The sequence below is a fragment of the Adiantum capillus-veneris genome, chromosome 2, assembly GCF_014529385.1.
Source record: "Adiantum capillus-veneris isolate H3 chromosome 2, ASM1452938v2, whole genome shotgun sequence".
Taxonomy (NCBI): domain Eukaryota; kingdom Viridiplantae; phylum Streptophyta; class Polypodiopsida; order Polypodiales; family Pteridaceae; genus Adiantum; species Adiantum capillus-veneris.
The window spans coordinates 104,852,004-104,858,862 of NC_140932.1; the positions used below are offsets into that span (position 1 = coordinate 104,852,004).

A 6,859-nucleotide genomic window follows, 5' to 3' on the forward strand; every position below is an offset into this window, starting at 1 on the left:
TTCGGATTTGAGCTTTGAGGGAATTGAGGTTTTGGCAGTACCTAGGTCCAAGGCCAAGGGTCCTATTGACTGGAAACAACAAAAAGAGATCAGAGATAGGGTGCACCAACAGGTGGAAAAGGAACGAAGACATCAGTTTTTGGATAATGGAGTTTCAGAGTTAGCAGAATCTTCATCTCTTAATAGGGAGGAGGTGCAGGTTTTAGGTGAAGCAAAGGATTGGTTTGAATCACTGATCAACTCTCCTTTGCAATTGTCCTTAGATCAGATGTTGTGTTTGGTTCCAGCTTTCAGGGAAATATTGTTGAATAAATTGTTGGGAAGAGGAGCTGAATTGTCCTCACAATCCATTGTTGAACCAGGTGTTCACTCTATTCACCCTTCTAATGTTGATTTTGTAGTATCAGTAATTCAAGTGACTTTTCAAGGAAGACTGTTTGAAGAAGTACTGCTTGATGGAGGCTCTGGAGTGAACATATTACCTGAATTTGTGTATCTTGCTATGAATTTGGGAAAATAGGAACCAGCACCTTTCCATGTTAAAATAACTGATCAAACAAGGGTGCAACCAGTTGGAATTTTAAGACAAACTTCTGTGTTAATATCATGTATGCAATTTCTAGTGAACTTTGTGGTACTCAGGATGAAAGAAGGGCATAGTTCTTATGAGATGTTGCTTGGCAGACCTTGATTTATATTAGCCAAGGTGAAACATGATTGGGGGGAGAATCAGGTTTTTCTTACCAAAGGTAAAAAGGTTCTGACTATTCCTATGCTTGGGAGGAAGCAAATTTCAGGCAAGGAGAGACCCATGTTTGCCCAATCGATTAACTTAGCAGATGAGGTTGAGGATGATGAGGAAGAAGCATTCTTGCAGGCTAACCCTACAATTGTACCAATGTTTCAGGTGGATGTTGAGGGTATTTTGCAAAAGGATGAAGAATCAGAGTCTGGGGAAGAAGCACCTGTTTCAGGTCAAGAAATACAGGGAGCTGAGGTATCAAGGATGATGGATCAGAGTGTGGCTTCTACATCTAAGGAGGTAAGTCTATAGGAATAGGAGGCTAAAGATATGGTGGAGAAGTTGTACAAGAAAAGGTTTGGGAAATCCAAGAGAGTTGAATAGGATGAGTTGAAGGAGCTTAATTTGGGCACTGAAGAAGATCCTAAAATGGTGAAGGTCAGTGTACATGTGGATGGTCAATTTTTGCAGGACTTGTTGCAATTATTACAGGAGTTTAAGGATGTATTTGATTGGGATTATTCTGATCTTAAAGGGATTGACCCTGATCTACATCAACATCATATTAACCTCGATCAAGGAGGATGCAGTACCTATTGTTCAACAAGGGTACAGAATGAACCCTAATTTTGCAACTCAAGTAAAATAGGAAATTGACAAGATATTAGCTGTTGGGTTTATACAACCTATCCATGAAGTCACATGGTTGTCTCCTATTATTGTGGTTCCCAAAAAGAATGGGAAAATCAGGGTTTGTGTGGACTACAGGAAATTAAATGCAGCAACTATTACTGATCCTTTCCCTATGCCTTTTTGTGATGCTATTTTGGATGTAGTAGCTGGACAGGAAATGTATAGGTTTTTGGATGGGTTTTCTGGGTATAACCAGATTCAGGTGGCTGAGAAAGATAGGCACAAAACAGCTTTTATAACCAAATGGGGGGCTTATGCTTCTACTGTCATGAATTTTGGGCTAAAGAATGGTCCACCATCTTTCAATTACACAGCTTATAAGACTTTTGAGCCCATTTTGCAGGATTTCATGAGGGTGTTTGTGGATGATTTTTCAGTGTTTGGAAAAAAGGACTTACATTTGCACCATTTAAGGTTATGCTTTGAAAGGTGTAGGATGTTCAGAACGTGTCTGAATCCTTACAAAAGTGTGATTGCAGTAAAGAGTGGTATTCTATTGGGTCAGGTGGTATCTCATCAGGGGATTTCCATTGATGATAAGAAGGTTGAAGTAATTCAGGCAGCAAAGGCTCCTACAAATGTTAAGGAGTTGGGTAGATTTGTTGGACATGTTAAGTGGCATAGCAGGTATATCAGGTATTTAACCAATGTGTGCGTGCCTCTTACTCATTTGACAAAGAAACATGTACCTTTTGTATGGTCTGATGTTCAAGAGAGATCCTTCCAACTATTGAAGAAGATGATATCAGTTACTCCTATTTTACAAGCTCCTGATTGGAATTTACCTTTCCATGTTTTTGTGGATGCTTCACATGTGGCTGTTGGAGCTGTACTGATGCAAGAAGGTGTTAGGGGATGGTTTAGACATGTATATTATGCTTCTCATGTGTTAACCTCTGCTGAAAGAAACTATGCAGTGACTGAGAGGGAAGCTTTGGGCATGGTGTATGCTTTGACCAAATTCAGGCATTACTTGTTGTGCAACAGGGTGATCTTTCATGTAGATCATCAGGCTTTGCTTTACTTAATCAAAAAACCATTGCTTACAGGAAGGTTGGCTAGATGGATGTTATTATTGCAAGAATTTGATTTTGTTATTATTCATACACCAGGCAAGAAGCATGCTATTGCAGATTATTTAAGTCGGATTGAAACAAGTGAAAAGCCTACAGGTGTTATTGATGATCTGCCTGATGTTCAAACTGTCAATTTTGCTTATTGGTATGATCAGATGTTAGTGTTTTTTATGGATGGCACAATGTCATCAGACTTTTCTACAGATAAGAGAAGAAAATTTGCACTAAAAAGTAGACCTTTCTTGGTCATTGCTGGAGCTTTATATAAGAAAGGAATTGATCAGGTCATTAGAAGATGTGTCCTTGATTTTGAACAATCAGCTGTTTTACAGGAAGCACATTTTGGGGCTGCTAGAGGACATTTTTCTGGAGATATTACAGGAAAGAAAATTTTACAAGTAGGATTATGGTGGCCTACTGTGCTGAGAGATGCTCACAACTATGCTAAGAGTTGTGTGGTGTGTCAGAAGATGGGTCAGCTTGATTCTACAGAGAGAATGAATGATCATCCTATTTTGCCTCTAGAACCTTTTCAAAAATGGGGTCTAGATTTTGTGGGACCAATGAAGCCAACCACTAGCAGAGGACGCAAGTACATATTGGTGGCTACTGATTATTGTACTAAATGGGTGGAGGTTGTAGCATTGAAAGACAATACAGTTGTTAGTGTGGCAAAGTTTCTTTATCATAATATCATGACTAGGTTTGGTTATCTTGTGGAGTTAGTAAGTGACAGAGGATCTCATTTTCTGAATGCTGTTATTGCTGAACTTACTAAAACTCATATGATCATGAACAAAAAATCTACAGCTTATCATCCTCAAGCCAATGTTCAAGCAGAGAGTACTAACAAGATATTGATTAGGGTTTTGAAGAAGATTGTGTAGGACAATAAGAAGGATTGGGATGAGAAGTTAGATTCAGCTTTGTGGTCCTTTAGGACAGCTTTCAAAGTGACTACAGGTATGACTCCATTCAGGTTATTTTATGGGCTTGAAGCAGTTGTCCTATGGAGTTTGTGGTACCTAGTCTCAGAGTGAGTGCTGAGAAAATGACTCCCAAAATGTCTGTTCAACATAGAAGCAGGTATTTGTTGCAGTTGGAAGAAGATAGACATGTTAGTTTTTATATAACTAAAATAATTCAGAGGAGGAGAAAAGCTTGGGTAAATCAGAATATCAAGTTCAAATTTTTTCAGGTGGGAGATTGGGTTATTCTTTATAACTCTAGATTGGGACCACATCCTAGCAAATTAACTTCAAGATACAAGGGACCATATCAGATTGTTTAGGATAAAGGTCAGGGTACTTTTATTCTTGCTGCTGTGTATGGGACAAGAGTAGATTCTCCAGTTAATGGTTTCAGATAAAAAAAGTTTGCTGGTAAACCACCTCATTTAGATTGGCCTACAGCAGCAGTTGTTCAAGTAGATGAGTTCATGAATGAAGCAGTGTGCAGAGATACTGATACTCAGAAGGAGGATATTCAGGAAACTATTCAGGGGGACAATCAGGAGGATATTCAGGTCTTGGAAAATCATGTGCAGTATGGTGGAGATGTCGGAATTCGTAGTATATCTGGTTTTCGGTTCGGATTCATGGAGATCGGATATTCTTTTATTATAGTTTTTCAAACTTTTATCGAAAAGTGTGATGATTGTCCACTAAGCTCTATTTTTAATGATTACCTTGAAAAGAGCAAGGTGCAGTTAACTGACGTTTCTAGCGTGCAAGTTGAGATTCTGATTCACCTATTTTCTTCCTCGTCGCATTTTCTCTTCACATACTGTGTACGAGCTAGTTTTCTTCCCTTGCGCCATTCTACTCTTCAACCCTCTACTCTCTTTCATCATTCTTTTGCATGCATGATGGGCAAACCAAAAGGGGGACATGTTGCCTGATCAACGTTTGATGAAGAAGAGCCAAGCAGTAAGCGGCCGAAGAGAAAGCAAGTATCCATGAGGATAGATGTGAGCAGTTCTGAGTCTGAAGACCAACCTTCTGGAGAAGAAGGGCCCAACAGTCCACCGGCAATGACACCTATCAAGCTGTATCAAACTTTGATGGAACCCTATGTGGATTTCAGAGTAGACCTCGACTGTTCTGCAGATGTACATTCACTGTGGTTAAAGAAGATAGGATTATTTGATTTTGTTGTTTTGCCATGGCAAGAGTGGAAAGGAAATATGTATGCTAAGTCTCAAGTGGAGATTGTCAGAAAGACAAAGGTTATGATGTCTACCAATGTAGCTTTATTGATTTCTGTATTTAAACTTCCAATCAATGGAACTTCTCAGATTCCTAAGTGCTCTGATTTCTTGTTGAAGAAGGAGTTTGGAGCCAAAGAGGGTGGCATAAATTATTACATGTTGAAGAATGTCAAAATTGTTAGGAGAGAGCAGCTGAAGTGGTATCTAGAGAAAATTTGTTTTCTGGTCAAATTTGATTATATGTCCAAGGAAAATTTTGTTCCTCTCTGTTTTGCTGAGCAAGGAGGAAGTGTTGATTGGGCTTACCTAGTTTATAAGAGGATCAATGGGGAGATTAATATGTCTTGACAGGAGGAAAGCTTCTACAAACAGTAGGTTGTGTGCCTACTTGGCAGCCTTGTTTTCTTATGTGAAAAAGTTGGACAGTGGTGATGTTTCTTTGACTAATTTAGGCAGGGCAGAAGGGTATACACAGCCACGCCCTAATATTCGTGGGGTGCAAGTACAGAGTTAATCAATGATCAGGTGAAGGCAGAAACTTATGTGTAATTCATGATTAAAGCAGGTTACAATCACAGTGAAGCTCTCAAAAGTGTGCATACTCCTGAAGTGGTCCACTCTTTGAAGGACATGGATATTTCAGAAAAGAATCCTGATACAGTGCCATCAAATCAAGTCAAGCTTGGCAAGGCTTTCACTTTGTCCAAGAAAAGAAAAGCAGAGGTGGAACCTATAGTTAAACAATTGAATTTTGATGAGTTGCCATCTCCAAAGATTTTCAAGCCAATAGATGTTGGAATGGCAGAAAAGATGCTTTTAGGTGTTACAGAGTTTATTCATCAGCATCAGCAGAATATGGAAATGCAGTTACAATTTGTGGTTGATTCTAGTGTGTCCAAAATACTGTTGCATGATCAAACACTCAATGCTAATGCCTTGCAGAAAGAGTTGGAAACTGTCAAAGTTACACATCAAAAGGAAATTCATGACCTGATGATGGAACATCAGGATGAGTTAGCCAAACAAAAGCTTTCTCTACAGATGTTTAAGGACTGGACAGGGGAGTTGAAAACAAAAGTTCAATCAGAATTGCAGCAGTTGGCCATTGTCAATAAAGAGTTGCAGGTGGAGAATCAGATTTTGAATTAGAGAATTAAACCTTTGGGGCAGTTGGAGAAACAAGTGTTGGGAGAAGAGGAAGTAGATGTCAATGGTGTTTTTATGTCTGAAGGGGACATGTCAATCCTCAGGCAAAATTTGGAAACATGTATGCAGGAAGTGTGGGCAACATTCAGAGAGGAGATGAGTTCCATTATCAAGCATCCTTATGAGAAGATTATATCAGGGTTTGTCAGTAACCATGAAGCTGATTTACTAAAGGAGATGGAACAGTTAAAGAAAGACAGAGATTTGTACAAAAAACAGGTTCAGGATTACAAAGGAAAGAATATTGCAAAATCTGCATTTGCTGAGAAGAAGGTATCAGCTGATCCAATTTCAATGGATATGGGTACTGGTAAAGGTTTGTCTGAAATTCAGAGATCAGAAGAGCAGGAGATTACTAATGTGCCAGATGATGCAGTAGTTGTTGGTGTTACTGTTGGATCATGACGCTATTATGCTTGTTCCAGATTATTTGTCAGATTCTGATGTAGTTCCCAATGAACCCAATGTTTGAAATGTTGTAATCATGGAATTTTTTTGTTTGACTCGGTCTTTAGTGATCAAGGGATGTGTGGATCCGAGTCGGATTTTGTAAAATCCACCATCGGGGTGTGCCATGTGTTGAAGGGTAAATACAAAGTCGGATATGTAGTCGGATATCGGATGTATTATCTGATTGTTAGTAGCTAGTCGGATATTGTAAGCCTGATCGGATATTGTTAATGCATGCCAAGAATCAGATAGTTATAACTGAATTCAGGCCGTAGCTTTATATTGGGGATTGGGGAACTTTGGAAGGAAGGGATTGTACTGAGTCTTGTTTTGAAGAACTTGTATTGGGCATTTTCTTGATATACAATTTCTTATGTTTGTATGAGTTCTCGCTCTCTCATCATCTCTCTGATTTTTCCTACTTTTGTTATACACACAATACTACTTATCTTTGAATTCATATGAATCCAATCTCTTGGTGAT

The 6,859-nt window shown here is 38.9% G+C and overlaps 1 pseudogene; it reads left to right on the forward strand.

Moving 5' to 3' along the window:
- Positions 1-5,518: 5,518 nt before the first annotated feature.
- LOC147463323 (uncharacterized) lies at positions 5,519-6,398 on the forward strand (annotated as a pseudogene).
- The last annotated feature ends 461 nt before the right edge of the window (positions 6,399-6,859 follow it).